General features: G+C 45.4%; 1 long non-coding RNA gene across 1 annotated transcript in view; it reads right to left on the reverse strand.

Moving 5' to 3' along the window:
- Positions 1 to 1,028, reverse strand: part of LOC131998857 (uncharacterized) — a 34,979-nt gene extending 33,951 nt beyond the window's left edge. Inside the window, exon 1 of the long non-coding RNA XR_009398894.1 lies at positions 956 to 1,028. This is a non-coding gene — a long non-coding RNA (uncharacterized LOC131998857). The remainder of the gene's footprint in view (positions 1 to 955) is intronic.
- Positions 1,029 to 20,152: the final 19,124 nt, after the last annotated feature.

Consider the following 20,152-nt stretch of genomic DNA (forward strand, 5'->3'; position numbering starts at 1 on the left):
GTCAGCGAGTCGCCGAGACAAGGACCCAGCGCGGGGTCGGACCAGCTCCCCTTGTCGGGTCGCGCCCCCCCCCCCCCCCCCCCCCGTCATCCATTCCAGTGTCTTGGGTTTTGTCACCATGCTGGGGATGCAGGGAGTTGGAATGACAGAGATTCCCCACACATTCCACTCTCAGCAAAAGAATAAGAGGAGGGGTGTGTGGCGGGTGGGGTATTGCTCTTCCCAAGGACACAAACAAGGAAACTCGTCTGAAGTTGCCTTGGCCCTAGGAAGAAGAACAATCTCTCCCCAATAAATATCCCATTTTCCGTATTTCCATACAGGTTTGGAGCTGGAATTCACACTATCTTTACAGACCAAAAAGTACGGACATTAGTTATTGGGAAGTTAGTTCAGAGCAGCCCAATGTTGAAAGCATCCCTGGCAGATGGAAGAAGCAAATGTAAATTCTTTCTGGGGGAGCACACTTCAGCCCCAGTCCCCTGTGATTCCCATAGATACAGGCCTGAGAGATGGAAGCATGGAGGAGAGAGAAGGTCAACCACAGACCCAAGCAGAGTGCGTATAAAATGGGAAGAGCCAATATTGGAAGAGTGAAGGCTGAGGACTTTCCAGAGATGGAAACATAGTAAAACCCAAGCAGGCTAATAAAGAAAAAAAAAAAAAAATCCAAACTCTGACACACTGTAGTAAAACAGCTTTCATACCAAAGTCAAAGAACAGATCTTAAAAGCAGGCAGAAAGGAAACTTAGATCATAGGAACAGCAAGTGACAGCCACAAGCCTCCTCCACAGCAACATGGAAGCCGGAAGTAGAGGGATCCCAGACCCAAAAGGCTGAGAATCAAAAATGCTATACACTGTGAAAGTGTCTTTTGAGAATACAGGAAAGCATTTTCCAGACCAATGTCCAGAGAGTTTGCCACCAACAGAACCTCCCTCGATAATCTCTTACTTTTGAGAGATCCCTCCTCATTCTCTGAGAGCAGTTCTCTCTGTGCTGGACCCGAGACAGGCAGGAGCAGTTTCTACAGGAAACCACTGTCCCCTCCCTCCCTCTCGCCTCACACTTCCTCTCAAGGCCCAGGCCCCATGTGTCCAGAGCTACTGGGAAGGGTTGGGTGTATCTCTTCTCTCTCCACTCTTACCACCTTGTTGACAGGACCTGAAGGAGCCCCTGACAAGTTGTTCTTTTCCTTTCCACGATTGGGCTGTCTACACCAGAGGTTAGAAATCAGCTCCTGCCCAAAGGTCAGCCAGTCTGACATGAGGCACTTCCTGGGCCCCACAAGTCAAGGCCAGAAGGGCCTACTTAGTTGACCCAAGGAAGAGAAGGCTTATGACCTTTGGTTTCCAGTCGGCCTGCACTTGTCCCCACCTACAGGAGTGCAGTGTGCTTGTCCCGGGCAGTATGCGGGTGATGCCAGCTGCACTGTCAGGGCAAGTGAGAGGAACGCAGCGGAGAAAACACCAGGAGGCATCATTAAAACGGAGCACTAATAACTCTGCCCATCAAAAAGCCCCTTTCCTCGTGGCTCTGAGCACAGTTCATTAAGCAGAGCTGCCAGCTGTTAAGGGGCAGGCAGAGCACGTGCCAGGGTGGGCCTTCCTCGTTCTTGAGGCCCAGCACACAGACCTGCTCCCTGAACCCCTCCAGGCCCAGCCAGCGAGACAGCTGGTGGACTCCGCATGCCACTTTGAGCCCCTCATGATGCCGCACCTCATCCCAGGGGAGAGCGACGGTTCTGCAATGAGTTCACTCCACAGTGGAGCCCTCCAGGGTCCCATGAGCTGGCAGAGGTAGGACTGGTTGTTCTCGGAGAACCTGACCATCCTCCACCGCAGCTCTAATCGCAGGATAGAGGAAGGGTCCTGGAGGAGGTTCATGCGTGAGCCGGGGAGGCAGGCAAAGTCCAAGTGTCTGAATAATTGTATGACTTCCAAATAATACCAATGTTCCACTGTTCTTCCCAGAGAAGGAAAGCTCAGGCATCATTCCTGCTTCATCTGCTGCTTAGAATGAACTTGGTGAGACAGAGGTTACTGGGATTCTGACTTCACAGATGGAAGATGCTGAGGGGAAAGTGAAGAGGCCAGCACCCTGTGGCTGGGAAGCTCAGAGCCCTAGTCCTCTCTACCCAAAGCCCACGCTTTCTCCAATTAAGCCGGTGCTCCAAGCCAGAGATGTTATGGGAGGACAGAAGACATTGTATTAATACTTACTGAGCTCCGTCCTCTGGGCTAGGAACCCTCACAGGGTTATATGTGTGTTAACTCATTTAATCCTGACAGGGAGTAGGGGGGAGGCACTATTTTTACTATTCTACAAAATTGGAAGACTAAGGCCCAGAGAGGTTAAGTTTCTCAAGCAAGGTGCTAGAGCTGGTAATGTGGCTGGGATCAAGCCCTCCAGAGCCTTGGCTCTTAATCCCTCTTGTGAGTGCCATATTCTTGCATCCTTCTTTTCTCCTTCTTATGGCTCTTGTCTTCCCCTTCTGTCCCTAAATAAGGCTCTGGGTAGGTACTGAAATGATAGATCAATATAAAGAAAATGTTCATTTTTTTTTTTTCATCACCAGTGCTGCTGCCTAGTAGCTTCTCAACCTGGAGTGTGTCTTTGGCTGGTTTTTTTGAGGGAGGGGTCAGCATTATTAAGGCATCTGCCTCTTAAACCCAGTCCCTCTTGAAGCCAATGGCACAAGGGATTCTAGGCACTGTATCGCCTGACTGGCCAGGACTGAGCCCTGGGCTTGGCAGCCTTAGCCACCGCTCCATTTCTGTGACCTAACCCAGGGCCCCATGTCCCAGGGCTGGCGTCCACACACACACACACCCAGGTGCTGAGGCCATGCTGGCTTCCCCGCAGCCTGAATCAGGTACTGTTCCGGAAAGGTTAGCACAGCAGGCCTGCTCTCCTCACTACGCCTCCCCAGAAAGCAGGTGTGCAAGAGGGCAAGCCAGCGGATGAGGGGGGGCTGCCCCCCTGGTGTTATGTATAAGGTTTATTAAGCTGCAGAGCCTCAGAGCTTCATCTGTGACTGGCCAGTCCTCAGCAGCCTGCCTTTGTCATTCGTGTCACCAACCGTGTTTCACTGCCGCAGCTTTATTAGAATGTGGTGACACCTGCAAATGCTCCTTTGTTTGGGCCATTGACTGGACCATATGCCGGAGTCTCTGCCGATAGAGCTATCGTGTATTAATTAGTGCTGCTTTGGCTTCTGCAGACACTGCCAAACCAGTCATGGGGAGAAAAGGTTACCTTCAGGGACAAATATAGAGACGAATGGACAGATCCAGGTTTTCTGGCCCTGAAATTTGTACAACTGTGAGGGCCTTCTTTAAGGAAAATAATACAACATTATGGATATGAAATTTCTGGGCCCTTACAAGGGTCTATGTGAGTGGGACGGGGGTGCCGATAATTAACCTTCATCAGCTTGATGGTAAGATAATCTCCTGTATCAGGTGAAGGCTGGAAGCAAGCATGCCACATCTGTTGTTGCCATATGGATAGACCTCTACCGTAGCGAGTCTGGGGGGTCTATCGATGAAAATTGGTCTTCCTCTCTAGCGGTCAGCAAAGGAGAAGAATGCAGGAGGAAGAAAAAGACACAACTCCCAACATGACTTCAATGGTCCCACCTAACAGAACACAAGGCAAAGGGACAGAGAGAGTGGAGAGAACCGAAATTTTCAGAGAGTGACACACTTACTCACTGGACTCCCAAAACTCATCAAGAAATGCTTTGACACTAGTTTGGAAACCAGTGGGGGGAGAGAGGCTGAAGTAATGAACTAAAGTGTCTTTCACTCATCCCACTAACCAGTCTTGCTGTTGTTGGTAGGTAGAATCATCACTACGTTGGGTATCTTCTATTGTTCCCCACCTGTTGCCCCCTTCCACTGCTTCCATACACATCTGCCTGTCTCTACTTTGCTGTTTGCCCAAAAGCTACCTCTGTATGTGGCATCACCCAGTCTTCCTTGCCCTCTAGCCCACAGTTGGTCTTGGCCATTGGGAAGCACCAGCGGGAGATCAGAAGGTGAGAGGAGAAACAAAGACTGAGGTCTTTCTTCCCTGTTCCTCCCTACTTCAGTGCCACTGTTCTGGCAGGGGCTGAGCCACCATGGCTCCATGATCACAGTTCTTTTTTTTTTTTTTTTTTTTTTTAAAGATTTTATGTATTTATTTGACAGAGAGAAATCACAAGTACATGGAGAGGCAGGCAGAGAGAGAGAGGGAAGCAGGCTCCTTGCTGAGCAGAGAGCCCGATGCGGGACTCGATCCCAGGACCCTGAGATCATGACCTGAGCCGAAGGCAGCGGCTTAACCCACTGAGCCACCCAGGCGCCCCCATGATCACAGTTCTAATGGGCTCTGGTCAGAGGCCTAGAGGTGGCCACGACTTCCCACTGTTAGTATCTAGGTGCCCAGCATACAAAGGACTGTCAGCCTGTCCTATAAGGCCTATAAGTCATGATCAGAGGGAGGAAAAAGAGAGGGACACACAGAAACAGGGAAACAGGTAGAGAGTAAGACAGAGAAAGAAAGAAACATACTTGAAATGACTAAATGAGAGCTCTCTTCCTTTGCTAAACCCAGCACGGCCATTCTCAGTCAGGATCTCTGAAAGACCTTTGAAACAGAGCCTAATGTAAAAGGTTGAAGATTTGTAAAAGCAGCAGGGGACTCTTATGTGGAAATGAAGGGGAAGAAGATCACACATGGTCTTGAAAGGAGATCTGTTGTTTTGAAGTTGGAGGTTGTGCTAAGGGTGGCCCTTCAGCAGAAACATTTCTCTCAAGTCTTTAGAAACTGATGAAGAGTAAATAACAAAGCAAAGCCTCCATTTTTCCTTTGGCTGCTGGTGGGTCAGAACCATCTGGGCTAGAAGAGCCTGCTGGAGAGCTGAGATCTTGACCCGTGTAACCCCAATTAGTCATGGAGCTCGAAAACATTCCTAAACTCCAGTGAGTCCATTTCCTTCTCTGTAAGATGGAACTGATGATGTCTACTTCCCCAGGCACATTTCATGAATGGAAGCTTGAACAAACATCACACTGGACAGACATGCAAAGCACCACATCAGGGCTGGCTCCTTTTATAAACAGATGACACTTGGCCCAAGAACAGAGGTTTTTTTTTTTTAAGATTTTATTTATTTATTTGACAGAGACCTAGCAAGAGAGGGAACACAAACAGGGGAAGCAGCAGAGGAAGCAGGCTTTCTGCTGAATAGGGAGCCCAATGTGGGGCTCGATCCTAGGACCCTGGGATCATGACCTGAGCTGAAGGCAGACACTTAATGACTGAGCCAGCCAGGCATTCCCAGAGATGGTTTTAAGTAAGTATTACAACCAGATAGGTTTTCCAACATGTTGGAAAGAATCCCAGCAAGAAACAGAATTCAGTGAGGAAACTCTAACAAAAAGCCTTCTTCCTAGGGTGTGGGCAGGGTTAAGAGAGACAGCAAGGCATGCTGAAGCACCCAGAAACTATCAAGAGTGGGAGGCCATTATTACCTGGAGGCAGCGAGAGCTAAAGCCATGGAGGAAGTGTCACTCAGAGTTACTATGAACAAGGAACTCAGCCCCACTTTAAAAACAGAGGGTAGGAGCTGAAAGTGCCAGCATAAATCTCTTGGTGGTTTTCCCTGAAGCCTATTTTGGAAGTAGGAGAGGGTTTCTATTATAAATCAATGAACCTAATGGGTAAACATTTTTACTGACTTAACAGGATTTGTTAACTTTTGTTCTAGAATAAATTGTCTAGGACTCTTTAAAGAACAAACATTCTGGCTTATTAAAGAATAAACACTCACTTAGAGGGGTTTCTGACTTGCCTTTGTTTTGGAAAGTTAAACATGTCCATGACTAGATAAATATACGTGGCAAGAAGCCTTGGCCCACAGATTTTCCACTGACCACTGGCTCTTCTCTTTGGTGGCAGGGCCATCGGCCCACTGCCCACTCGCCCATTATCTGATATCAACTTCAGCTCTTGAGGAAGGAGGCCCAGTGGTCCAACTGGCATTTCAGCGTTGCTGATTCAGCTAAGAGGTTGGCCAGAATCTTGCCATTCTCCTATATAGAAGCTTCCTCTTAGCCGTTTCACAGTTCCTCTCTCACTGCCCCAGCTGCTGCCCAGGGAAAGGCTCAACCTCTGTACCTTGTCCAGGAAAATTAATGCAGGACAGAGCCCTTCACATTGGCCAGAGGGTCCCTGGGGCGTGTCTGTACACCGAGATTTTTCCACAATAAGAAATTGATTCCCATGAGCTGCAACTAAAAAATAACTTGCTATTGATTACTTTCCTGCATCAAGGAAGAGCCAAAAGACATCAAAATCTTATGACCAAGAGAAGCCAAATGAGCAGATACCCTTTGCTCTGGGTCATTAGTTTCTTCCACCCTGCTAGGGATTCTGTAAATCACCCAAAACACACAAAGGAAAAACAAAGTGAGGACGAGGCAGTGAAACTGACCACAGAAGGACCACTCGACCCAGCATACTCCTGATCTGACAGCGTCTTTACAGCTCCATGCCTTGAGCGGGATGCCTGACCAAAAATCTTCCCCCAGGCTAAAAGTCTCTACCTGCTGAGAAGTCAGATGATGAAAACAAATGGGAAAATAATTGAGCCAGGGCTCCATTTGAGTCGCAAAATTTCAGGGACGAGTTCCCTCAGCCCAGCTCAATATGAAGAATATAACTTTATTGCCCAGCATCTTTTACTCTAGACCTGAAAATGCTTTTCAGAGCAAATTCACTTGTGATTTGGACAATTTAAGACTTTCAGGCTGAGGAGACTCTAACGTCTTTAGGTGATATTTGAAATGAACTAGAAATCCAACGAAGCACAGATAGGGTCCTCCGGAGGAGGGTCTGAATGAATCCTGCTGCCTCAGCTTCAGGACCTCCTGCGCTGGAACCTACCTTAACTATCCATTTCGTTTTCCATTCTCTGCTATGTCTTGGCCTCTCTTCCCTCTGGCTCCACCTGTCTTCCCTCAAGCTTAGACTACACCTGTCTGAACTGCTCTCTGGTCTCCCGGTTCAGGTCACTCAGACTCCAGGAAACTTCGGGTTAGTTCAGGAACTGCCCTACTGAGTCTTTCTCAGGGAACAGAAAGTCAAGCCATTTGTTGCAAAAATGAGGGGATGGAAACTAGGAATAGGGACAGGGTAGAGCGACTGAGGGGAGTGGTAAAGGATTACATTGGTCATTACAGAACCAGACCAAAAAGTTCCAGATGCCAAGAGGTTGGCATCCATAATGCAGTAAGGATGGCTCCATGATAGGCTTCCCAGGCACCACTAAGTAGCAGAACTTGAGGAAGTGGGTGGCTGGATTTCCAGAGTGGGATCATCAGAGCGCTGATTGCCAAGGGAAGGGTGACACTCAGTAGGCACAGGAGGGTAGTGGGAAGAGTGTTAGTGGAGTGACTATCACTGAAAAACAACAGTAGAAAAGGAGGGATCCCCAGAGCCCCAAGGAACTGGGAGGCCCAGCAGAGTCAGAGAACTGTGTTTGGTTGAGACTGCTGACATGTGTGAGAGAAATAGAGAAACGGCCAAGAGTGAAAATTCCAAATTTCAGACAACATGAAGGGAGAGGGAGAGGGAGAGGGAGTGGGAGTGGGGTGGCATGGTTCAAGGTGTGGTCATGGTGGTTGGTGGACAAAGGGAGTGAGGGGTCTGGACTGGGCTGATAGATGACAGGTCCTTACGGACCTTGAGGTCAATGAGCCTAATGGCAGGAAACAGATCGTGCCAGAGGACACGGAACTGGTGAATAGCAGGGCTGTGACTGGAGCTCAGGCCTCTGGGCTAACATCTTTGTGTGTTCCATGTTAATAAACACTGCCCGCCTTTCCTGCTAACTATTGTGCTAGTAGCATCTCACACCAAAGAAAGCTTCAGGAAGCCTCACTTAGATCTGGAATTCTAGGTGTCATGATGGCAGCCCCTTTCCTGTCCAGGAAAACCCTGGGATGTGTCTATGAGGCTGAGAATCCTGACTCCTAGCTTACCTCCTCACCTTGCATTATGTCCTTCAAAGTACACACCTAGTGGTTAGCCTAGAAAAAATGGTGAAATGGATTTCTTTCTTTTAAAAATGAGGTTCTTGGGCGCCTGGGTGGCTCAGTGGTTAAGCCGCTGCCTTCGGCTCAGGTCATGATCTCAGGGTCCTGGGATCGAGTCCCGCATCGGGCTCTCTGCTCAGCGGGGAGCCTGCTTCTTCCTCTCTCTCTCTCTCTCTCTGCCTGCCTCTCTGCCTACTTGTGATTTCTCTCTGTCAAATAAATAAATAAAATCTTAAAAAAAAATGAGGTTCTTGGGGCGCCTGGGTGGCTCAGTGGGTTAAGCCACTGCCTTCGGCTCAGGTCATGATCTCAGGGTCCTGGGATAGAGCCCTGCATCGGGCTCTCTGCTCAGCGGGGAGCCTGCTTTCTCCTCTCTCTCTGCCTGCTTGTCATCTCTCTCTGTCAAATAAATAAATAAAATCTTAAAAAAAAAATAAAAATGATTCTTGTCTTCTGGTGAGCTCTTAGTTCCTGAATGACCCTGTGTGTCAGTGGGAGATGTCACGAATGCCAGCCTGCGAGCAACTTGGAAACAGCACCTCAGCATTCATTTGAGTTCCAACTTAGCATTTCTGGCATCCAATCATGGTGCTAGTTTTTGGTGCATGTTCAAAAGTCAGTACCACTACCAAAAACAAAATCAAAAGAATTGGAACAATGGTGTGTGTGTGTGTGTGTTTAATGAAGATTTCCTCTTAAAAACAAAAACTGAGCTACTAAGAAATACCTATAAGCTGGGAGACAGGGACACTGTGATCCCCTGTAAGTCACACTGCCTCCCTGGGCTTTCTCATCTGTTGCGGTTTCTGAGGTCTCTTCCAGCTTTAAACATCTATATGAATCGACCTAAATAATTAAATAGCTTTTATAGACCCCAAAAGAGAAAGAAAACGTCTAGTTTAGTTGCTGTTGTATTTTTTTTTTTTTAGAGCCGCCAATAGAAACCCTGCACCAGTGTTGTTCCTGCTCACTCCATCTTTTCCTTTTCTTTCATTACATCTCTCATCTCAGCAGAGAGTTTATCTTCACTCTATTTCCCAAATCTCCCATATTATCCTCATGGTGTCTGTGTGACTCTATTCACTGTATTGAAATTTGGAATACTGTTTTCTTGAAAGATAATACCCAAAGCCAAATTCTTATACAAGATTGTCGTTTCGGTTTGAAGAGCAGAAATGAGTTGGCAGCAAAGATAAGGCCCTCCCTTCACGTTAATACCAAAGAATTCTGAAATGTTTAAGAAGCCCAATTATTGACTGCATACTTCACCGACAATGCCAAAATAGATACATTATGCTTTACAGTAAAGAAATATCACCTTTAGCAAAAGGCAGGGACACAGGTTCCATTTAATCATCATTTACACAAGAACTTGGAGTCCCAGCATGACTTATCCCTTATCACTTCAAATATTACATCATCTATTCCCAGCTCAGTTCAATTCCCTTGTGTTGGATGTCTTCCTTTCCTGAAATTGATCTTTGTTAATACCAGGCATAATGTGCTCTTCATTTCTTAAAGGAAACCGATGGACTCTTGCCATGACAGGGGATAACTGGAAATCTATATACTCCGGACACCAATTCCCCATCAATACACTGAAATGTCTTTTCTTTAAAAATAACTGCCCTGCATGAATGTGATCACTTTCCCAAATTAGTGTAATTGATGCACCCTGAGACCTTAATGATTCAGAAAGTGCATACTCAAGGGATATTTAAGCAGCTATTTTGTAAGGAGATAAAATATGGGCCAGTTCATTGAAGACACATTCCTTGAGTTTAGGTAATACTTAGAGCTTGGCGGAGAACTGGACCGTGTGTCAGGAAGCCTGATGTTACATGACAAAGAGGGCAAGTGGCATTGGACCTGCAATATTTCGTCCTTTTCCAGGCCTTCAGCAGAAGACTGTGCGTTTGAGGACACGTCAGTTATTATAGCCGGGATTATTAAACCAGGTATTACCCAAACCGAGATGAATCTCACTTTTCTATCCTGAAAAACTGAAATGATAATAATTTTTATTTCTTGGGGATTGTTTGCGGATTTGAATCTAAACGAAGTGCTAAAGCATGCTGGGGTCTATAAAATAGCTCTGAGGGTCCCTGGAACTTCTTCCCGCATCCCTTCCTGTCTCTCTCCAGTGCTGCACGCTGCCCATGGAGGCTATTCTGGGAATGTTGAATAAATGAATATATGAATGAGTAAGTGGCCTCCGCCAACACCCTACCAGCAGGCTCCAGCTGCTTGTCAGCTGGAAGGAACTGGCTGCATTCCTTCCAGATAAAAGGTAGCAAGTATACCTCACTCGGCATTTCTAAGCCATTGGCAGACATAAATAATCACAGCATTCTCCCCAAATGTGGTCTTCAGACAATTTCTCAAGACAATGTTCCAGGCAGCCATTACCAATTGTTCAGAGGTGATACCGGAGATAATATCCATCTGAAATCTCTGAGGCTCTCCAGATCAGTGTCGGGGCACCCGAGGCTCCCCTGGAGCTGACGTTAGAATCACTGATTCGTCACAGCTCCTGCCCTAGACTGTGAGGGCTGCCCCCAGCACCAGCCAGCTTCCCTGTGCATGGGCAAGGTGGGAAACCAAAGTCTGTTCAAGGGAAGACCATGTTCTCTGCCGAAGGGTCCTGCAGAGGGACTGACTGGTTTTATTTTCTCCTGGCAGTCCTCGATGCTGCCCACCCCACTTTCCTTCTCAAGGGAGGCAGCCCTTTGTTGATAACCTGAAGTCTCTGGGCTTCCTGCTCTTGGCCCAGAAATCCCTCAGAAGTAACCTGGTTTAATAACAAGCCCCATTCTTGTTCTTTACCTGTGTGTCTATCACCCTTCTCCATTGCTTCTGACCTCATCTGGCCCTGATCCTTGCCTGAGACCTTGCTTCTTGCTGCTCAAACCCTCATCTGAATCTCCAAAGTTCTGATGTCTGCTTGTCTCCTTCCAGTCGTTGGATACTTGTCCGCAGTTCTGATGACCCTGGGCAAGTGTCAGGAACATGATGCTGGATGCTTCTCAAGGCTGTCAGCCTCTACTAAAGAAAGATCCCACACTCATGACCTGCTTTTCTTGCCAGCCTCCTTCAACCCATTACCTAATTTAATTTTCAAAACAAAGGCAGGAGGTTGAAACAACACCATTATAACCTATATGGGACTAGAGATTTAGAGTTGATAAATAATGTGTCTACGGTCACAGACAGAGCTGGTGAGTGGCAGAGCTGGATTCAAGATCTGGCACTGCCCATTGACTACACTGCCTCCTGAATTAATGCATGCATGGCGGGCTTTTGGTAGGGGGTTCACACTACAGGGAAGTTACCTCCTTCCACTCTTCTCTCCCCACTATCTCTAGGCTCAGCGCTGCTTCAGAACAACTCATACCAACGTGACTCATGGGAGGGAAGGAGAAATAACAGTCTTTCTGGGTACAAGAAACCCAATACTGTGATTTGTGGCGTGGGGCCTGATAATTAACTAAACAGCATCTTTTACAATGAGACAATCTCACTAGTTTTTATTGCCACATTAAAATGTGAATCTTAAGCAAAACAAGAATATAAATCTTATTGGAGGATGCTGAGGTTTAAAACAATATATACTCAATTCAGTTCTCAATAGAGAGCAGTCTTTATTGAAGGCTATAAACATTTCTGCATGCCAGAGAGGAAATATGACCATAAAACTAGTTTCTATTTAGTGATCTGGTAAGTGAATAGAATGTTTGTCTAGGTCCCAGAAGGATTCTTGGGGGCCGTCATTAAAGCCCCCATATACGAGAGCAACATTCTGTGGATCAATGTCACCAAGTGCAACGTTGCTCCCTGGGGGTGATCATGGTATTTGGGGGAGGATATCTTCCTTTTGGGGGACGATTTTGGGCAATGCAGGACATTCATATCTTTGGGAATAGAGTCCTTCCCATTCCCAAAACGACTTCAATGCATTCCCTAAAGAACCCATAGGTGTGGCACTCCTCTCCCGTCTATGTGAGCAAACCAGAACAGAAGTGAGCAAACCAACAGTAAGTATTCACTTCTCCAAGCCCCGGTTGTTTCCTCTGTACACGGAAGAGAGTGTCCTCTGCTTCTGACTTACTCCAAGATGTGTGACTGTTCAGAACAAGAGAACAAGAGAAAGTGGTCAGAGGAGGAAGAATAGAAAGGAGTTTAATGTTTCCATTTTATTGAAGGTAAAATCTCAACTCTTACACAAATATGAAATGAACATGTCACTATTAATGAGGGAACTAGTAAGATGTTACCACTAGTTCAGAGGAGGATTCAAAATCACACACATACAATAGAAAGCTGAAAATAAATACAGATACCAAACTAGTCAATACCTAGAAGGCAACAAACACCTGCCTCTCTGTTGGATACAATTTGCATTTCTATGTGCAAGAATCACTTGTATGGCTCTCAGGATAACACATCCTGGTAGAGCTGCAACATAGTTTATAGACAGGGAAAGACGAACCACAAGGGTGCTAGAGGGAGGGCACCCAGCAATCAATTTTGCTTGTTTCCAAAGTGTTTCACAGCTGATATGACCATAGCTACATCTCTCCTGCAATTCTCTCCAATCTCTCTTCCTTCTCTACACCCTGGCTATACAGTCCTCTTTTACTCCATCAAACAGAACAAACTCATTCTTATTTTGGAAACTTTGCACTTTTGTTTCTTCCTCTTGAAAATCCCTTCCTTCAGATTTTTTCATGGTGGCTTCCTTCGCATCATTCTGTTTCAGCTCAAATGTCATGTCTTCGACAGAACTTTCCACCTCTGGCTCCCTTCACAGTACCCCACGTCACCCGTTCTTTATTTTGTTTTTGTGCCTACAATGTGGCTCTTCCCTCGACAATGTAATCTCTGAGGGCAGGGACTCTCAGACCTGTGCACTGCTGTCCCCAGTCCTTGGGTTCTGGGGGTACTCCAGAAATAGCAGTAGGTCCCCTAGTTGTTTAGGCAGCCAAGCCCTTCTCTCTTGTGACTGAGTGGCACAAGTGTGACTCTTATATTTGGTCTCTTAACTGGGACAAGAAGATGCCCTTGATGGGTCCAGTGTGAATTGTAATTGCTAAGGTCCCCAAAGGAAGGGCATTTTGGGAAACGACAGTTTGTGCAGGTACCTCTACAGCCAACTCCTGATATCTCAAAACTCTGTTCATTCTCTCGGCACACAGCCCATGCCAGGGAAAGTGGGTTAAGGAAGTAACCCTGAATTGACCAAACTTAACCGAGTTGGTAAGACTATGTTTTGTGCTACTCTGTGGAATGGAACACAGGTAGAGAAATTTAAAAATGAGGTTTTAGACACTTGGGATATATGGTCTGAAATTATTTTCCTTGTTATACAAACAAGTCTCCAGGCTAACCATAAAATTTTTGTTAGGTCCTGAGTATTTCATATCAACGTGTGTAAAAAGCTCCCAGGGTCAGAGGAGGAGAAGGTTGAAAATTTTGCCTTTGCTAATGTACCCAGCTTCTCTATCATCATGAACTGAATAGTCTGTGTCTTACTGTGTTTGTTGGCTTTGCCCATGTAGTGAGGACCAAGATGGGAAGGAGGTAGGAGGTGGGAAGAAAAGAGGGTATCTCTAATTTGTGTCATTGTCACAGGAACTCTGAGGACATCTATTCATGCTTTCCGCACAGACCTGAGTGTCTGCACATATCAGGCCCTACTCTAGGAGCTTGGGACAGAGTGAATAAAACAGGTAGTCAAGTCTGCCCTTGAGAATCTTGGATCCTGGTAGGGGAAGAGAATAATAAATAAATAATAGATAAGTAAGTTCCACAGCAGGTTAAAAGGAGATAAGTGCTTAGGAAAAAAACAGATCACTATGGAGAGGATCTGGATTGGGTGGCGAAGGGCAGGACAGGTTGAGGGATTAAACACTGTTGTCTGGAGAGACTCCATTGGAGCAAATTTGAAAGCAAAAAAAGGACCGGAGCATCAGCTCAAAGGAGCAAGCAGAGCAAGGATCTTGGAGAGTCGGGATCATGGTCTGTTGAAGGGCAAGGTCAGGTGAGCCCAGAGCCAGGGAGGATGGAGGGAGGGGTAGAATAACTGCTTTAGCCTCAAATGCCCTCTGGCCCAGCATGGGGGCAGAGGGGGGGCCTTCTTCCCAAATCACCTGACAAACAAACAAAAAAAAACCAAAAAAACAAAAAACTACCGGATGGAAATAACCATAAACTGAAAGGGTCAAGTGAACATTTGGGAGTTCATAAAGGGGTGTGACGGTTTAGGGGGTTTAGAGGCTTGGTCAAAAATTCAGAGCCATGGTCTCTCTGCTGGTGGGGGGCGGAGGGCAGCCAGAGCAGAGAAGTAGAACAGAGATAATGGCGGTGAGTTATGAGACTCACTTGGGGTGAGGCTGCCCTCATTCGGGGTCACTCGCCTTCTAACCAGGAGGGAATTAGCCCAGCCCCAGAGTCCATCTTGCAGCTTGTTCTACAGAGAACAGATACTCTGCCAAGAAGTCTAGCCTCATGCAATTTGGCCAGACCTATTTTGGAGGTCGTGTGACCCTTGCCAGTGTGGGAGAAGGAAACAGGAGAGGAAACGGGAGGGACTGATGAATGTGGATGCAGCAGGCCCAGCTGCTGACAAGTGCAGAGGAGAGAAGCGGGGGGCATATGCTGAAGGCAAGCTCCAATAATCCTCCACTTGACTCCTCTCAGAAAGCTGGCGTGAGCTGTACTTGAAATTATTTATTCAGACCCATCAGCTCTGTTTGAGAAGCCTGACTAATGTTTGCAGACAAGTGTCGAGAGTCAAGGAAGCCACAAATCAAATGTTGTCATGGCTTGCACTTGCCTAGCCCAAACACTGCCACCCCTGACCCCAGGCGCAGGGTCCCTGAATGGACTCCCTCCTCCTCCTTTGCGTCATGGTGAAAGAGAGAAAAGGGCCTATTCTCAGAGACCCAGGCAACTCTCGGACTATCCAAATGGCAGGTTTGTATGCTATTAACACCTGTACTTCCCAGGTAAGGAAAATGTGTCATTTTTAGAAGCACCCCAAATGGAAGTTAGAGTGAAAAATGGTAGCACTTTGATGTAGTCCCTACTGGGTATGGGGAGCGCTCATGACGTAGGCAGTCGGGTCATTACCCATGTTCCACTGGGCAGGACATGTGACCTCCCAGCTTCCACATTCTCCTTAGTAAAATAAGAGAATGAGATCAGATGGAGACAGTTCTTTTCTTCTCTCTTCTTTTGCCTTCCGTCCTTCCTTTCTTCCTTTCTCTCTCTCTTTTCCACTTTCTCTCTCATTTGCTGTTGAAGTACTGAACAGTTTTCTCAAATGAAGAAAATAATTTCACAGGTATTGCTTTTGCTTGGTTCTTGTTCCTAGCTTTTTAGGGTGAAATGATCATTGACAGAGTAATTTATGGACAATCTGTGGTACATACAGAGGTTAGCAAATGTCCTTCAAGAGCCAGAGAGTAAATATTTTAGGCTTTGTGGGCCATTTGAGCAAAAGCAGCAATTGATAATAGGTAGACCCATGGGCATTACAATAGGTAAACCCATGGGCATGTGTTCCAATAAAACTTTATTTCAAAAAATAGGTGACAGGCTGGATTTTGCCCAAGGGCTACTGTTTGCCACCCCCTCCCCACTGCCACCCCGGGTAGCTCTGCCAGCAATCTCCTTCACTTTGAACCTTGTTGGAAAACTGCAGAGTTAAACTAAGTGAGGGAGGGATGGAGATCAAGGAACTAGATCACCTCATTTTCCTGCCCCTAACCCAGTAGCATCCCTCTTACAACGCAGTATAAGGAATAGTTTGCATTTGGAAATAAATTGCTCCACATTCAAAAGTGAGAGACAAAAACCCCAACCTGCTGTTGACTTCTGATGAGGAAATTGGCAACCACTCCCCTCTGCCCCACCCAGCCAGTGACAAGCCCAGAGCTGGGTCCTGGAGTCTAGAGGGTCCTGCCACCTTCTTCTACCACAGCTGAGTCCCCTACAATAGCCTGTAGAATGTCACTCTCTGCTTGCATAGTACTGCTTGTATCAATAGTTTCCAAAATGTCCCAGGGTAAGGTTGTTAATTATATAACTAATCTGCCTATGTGAGGGTAGAGATTCCAATAAAACTCTCAGGTCTTCACTGTTTTATAGTAATAGGGAACACCTCCTAGGTTAATGGCCAGTCCTTTTTTACTGTGTACCATTTCTCCCTACCTCCAGGAATCATATCCTATATGATATGTGCCCAAAGAAGGCCCCAAACCCCCTTTTCCTGCCTCAGGACCTTTGCACATGCTGTTACCTAGGCCTAGATGTCTCTTCTTCCAAATCTTTCCCTGATTAATTCCTAGTTATCTTTCAGGTATCAATTTTATATATCATTTCCTGAGATTTACCTCTCCCTGCCCTCCAATATAAATTGTGCTCCCTCATTATTCTTAGTATCCTATTCTCATCCTTTATCACACTTATCATGTTATTATATAGTTATTTTTTGTCTTTTGGTTTAATACCCATCTTCTCCAAAAGAATTTAGGGGGAGAAGATGAGGGCCATAACTATTTTGTATAACACTGCATCCCCAACATCTCACACCATGCAGTAAATTGGCACTTAGTTCACAGTTGTTGAGTGAATGCCCCATCATTTACTACTGTTGTAAAAGTAAGACTGACATCTCTCCAGTGGGCTGGAGTCCAAGCCCTCTCTCTACTCTGCAACTTGGACTGAGGTCCTGTTATGCACTGGAAGTCTGTGTTCCTTCAAACTTCATATGTTGAAATCCTAACCGCCAAAGTGATTGTATTTGTAGGTAGACCTTTGGGAGGTGATTTGTGGGTGGAGCTTCCTGAATGGGATTAGTGCCCTTAAGGAGGTCTCAGAGAGCCCCCCTGCCCCTTTCTACTTTGGGAGGACACAGTGAGAAGTCAGCAGTCTGCAACCAGGAAAAGGGTCCTCACCAGAACCTGACTGAGCTGGAACTCTGATCTTGAACCCCAGCCTCTGCAATTGTAGGACATAAAATCTGTTGTTCATAAGCCAGCTAGTTTATGGATTTTGTTAGAGCAGCCAAGCTGACTAAGGCAGTTTCTTAATAATCACACAAAGAACCACGCACAGGACGGGTGTAAGGGATGCACCCTGGACACCTGCACCAGCCAGGAAAAAAGAGGTGGAGAAAGGAAGCTGGATGAAAAGTCATCAGAGAACCAAGTTCTTGTTTCCACAATGTTAAAGGAAGCTTTAGAACCCTACCCAGATGGACCCATGTCATATCTTCTACCTCTTGTGATTTTTCTTCTCCCTTGGGGAGAACTACCTACTCCTGGACATTTCCCAGACTTATGGTGACCCTACTGTGTCTCTACTCTATCCCCCACCCCCAACACACCCAGGAACTTAGTCTACACTTAACCATGGCCACATAAAGTCTCTTCCCTGAGAATACCCGCTGGAAACAGAGATTCAGTCTCTCCCACAGGTCAGCTGAGTGACCATGATCTATGGAAAGCAGAAGAGATTTGTCTGCAGCTAAAGAAGAATCAACCAGTTGTAAAGGGAGAGCCTGAGTGGAGACATGGAGAGAGAGCCCTGGTGGATTCCAGTCCCTGATTCCAGTCATTTCCTGAAGTCCTGTAAATTTGCCCTCCGGTGATTTGAGAAACTCACCTTTTTTATTCTTTAAAGATTCATTTTTCATTTTTTGTTTTTGTTTTAGAGAGGTGGGGCGAGATGTGCAGAGGGAGAGGAAGAGAGGGAACCCCCCAAACAGACCCCCAGCTGAGCATGGAGCCTGATGTGGGGCTCGACCTCACATGAGATCATAACCTGAGCCAAAATCAAGATTTGGATGTTTAACTGAATGAGCCACCTAGATGCCCGAGAGAAACTGGCCTTTTTGATTAGACAAATTACACATGAAAAAGGAATTCTGGATAAATATAATGACTTCACACAGTTTATCCTGTTTAGTCCTCCTAACGATGTAGCAGACGAAGAATTGCTATCTCCATTCTGTGGATGTTGTTTGGTTACATGAAAATTAGTCCTCGGCTTGAAATTCTATCATAACTATATCATCTGACACAAATTAACTTCATTCTCAAGATGCAATTTTAGACTGGTGTGAAGGGTCTAGCAAGTAGTTAAGCAAGAATCCTGTGTGTAATTTATGAAATCAATGGCCCTGACCTAGAATATTTTGAAAGGGTAGGAGTTATCAATAAGCGTGGCCTCAGTCTCCTCATTCCTAAGTGCCTAAATTGGATTTACATAATATCTAAGATACTTCTAGTTCTAACAGTCAACAGATTATTTTTTGGCTCCAATCACCAAGAGGTTCACTCTTAATCATGAAAGAGCTGCAAATGGCTAATAAATTTGGTGGCACATTTGGACAACACAGTTATAGACCCTGTATCTGTAGTAATTCTTTTTTGGCTCTGAAAACCTTTGAAATTTTTCCCTTTTATTATGACTGCATGGATCATTACTTGGCAAAGAAATTTTCCCCTAATATTGATCTATGAACATAAAGAATTATGTGCCAGGATGAAAGGATATAAAAATAAAATCTATTAACTTATTGAGAATAAAATTCAGGACTGAATTTTCATAAAAAAATTAACCAATAAACGCAACTAGCAAAACTGGATGAGCTGAGAAAATACAAGCTTAATTGACTTACCCTGTGTCAGTGGTTTTCCAGTTCTGGGCCTCCAAGCTTTTCTTAAAATTGTTCAATGGGGAAAACTGATCCTCTTTTTTTCCTTGTCAGTGGTTGGCTCACTGAGAGTTGCAACCTTGATTGACATCTTCCTCATTCTAGCAAGGCTCCTCATGGGCACACTCACTAGCATTCCTTGGATGAATGAAATACTAGAAAACCAAGAATCTGAAACCTCACTAAAATAGAGGAGAAACACAAAAACAGAGCCTACTAGCATTGGATCTGAGTTCCTAAATGGAAAACCCATTAAAATAGATTCTGAGGATGATGGCTTACCAGTTACAGTGAAACCACTTTCCCAAACTGTCACAAAACTTGGAATTAAGTGATAGTCAGAAACTACCTAGGATTTTCACACATACAATTTTGTGAAAATCCAGATCTATTCATAGAATAGTTCCTGGCATATATCAGGCATTCAGTACACGATTTTTAAATGAATAACTTAGTTTTACGTTATGTGCATCTATCAAAGTTTTTAAGTGTATATACACATAAGATGTTTATATTTCAGGACACAGAAAAGGACAAAATATTTTGTTTTGTTTTTTTAAAGATTTTATTTATCTACTTGACAGGCAGGGATCACAAGTAGGCAGAGAGGCAGGCAGAGAGAGAGGAGGAAGCAGGCTTGACCCGAGCTGAAGACAGAGGCTTTAACACACTGAGCCACCGAGGCGCCCTCAAAATGTTTCTTTCTTTCTTTTTTTTTTTTTATATTAGCTGTCTGTTTAATTCTTTACCTTATTTTGAATTTCTACACTTTGCTGAGCCATTCCAAAGTATCTTTTGTATTTCCTTCTGAGGATCATCTTCTGACCTTTAAGACCTCATCTCCTGATGCTTAGATGAGAATGAGGAAAGCATGATTAACTGGGCCACATCCTTCGCCTACCTGAGACATATAACTATCATATGCCTCCCCTTGCCACACACACACACGGATATGGATACAGATAGATGATGTACAGACATAATCTACAGATTACAGATGTAATATATAGATCAGTGATACATGGATACAGATGGACATAGATACACAGGGATCTATGTCAATAGGGATGAGCAAGGTATAAATGGAAATAAAGATATATACTTCAATTTTACCTGCCTCGTAGAGCACAATAAAAATCCCAAATTCACCTCTTTCCCTGCTCCAAGCAGCACACGGTGCTGTGGACTCCTCTCTCTCTACCAATGCTGTTCCTCTCCATTAGATCCTGGGGTCGTTGGCCTTCATTAGCTTGCCGCAGCCTCTCATTTGATTTGCATTGCCGGCTCCCCATATAGGTAATGATTCTAATTTAGAAAATCTCCAGAGGTCACAGCAAAGAA

Source organism: Mustela nigripes, chromosome 13, assembly GCF_022355385.1.
Source record: "Mustela nigripes isolate SB6536 chromosome 13, MUSNIG.SB6536, whole genome shotgun sequence".
NCBI lineage: Eukaryota > Metazoa > Chordata > Mammalia > Carnivora > Mustelidae > Mustela > Mustela nigripes.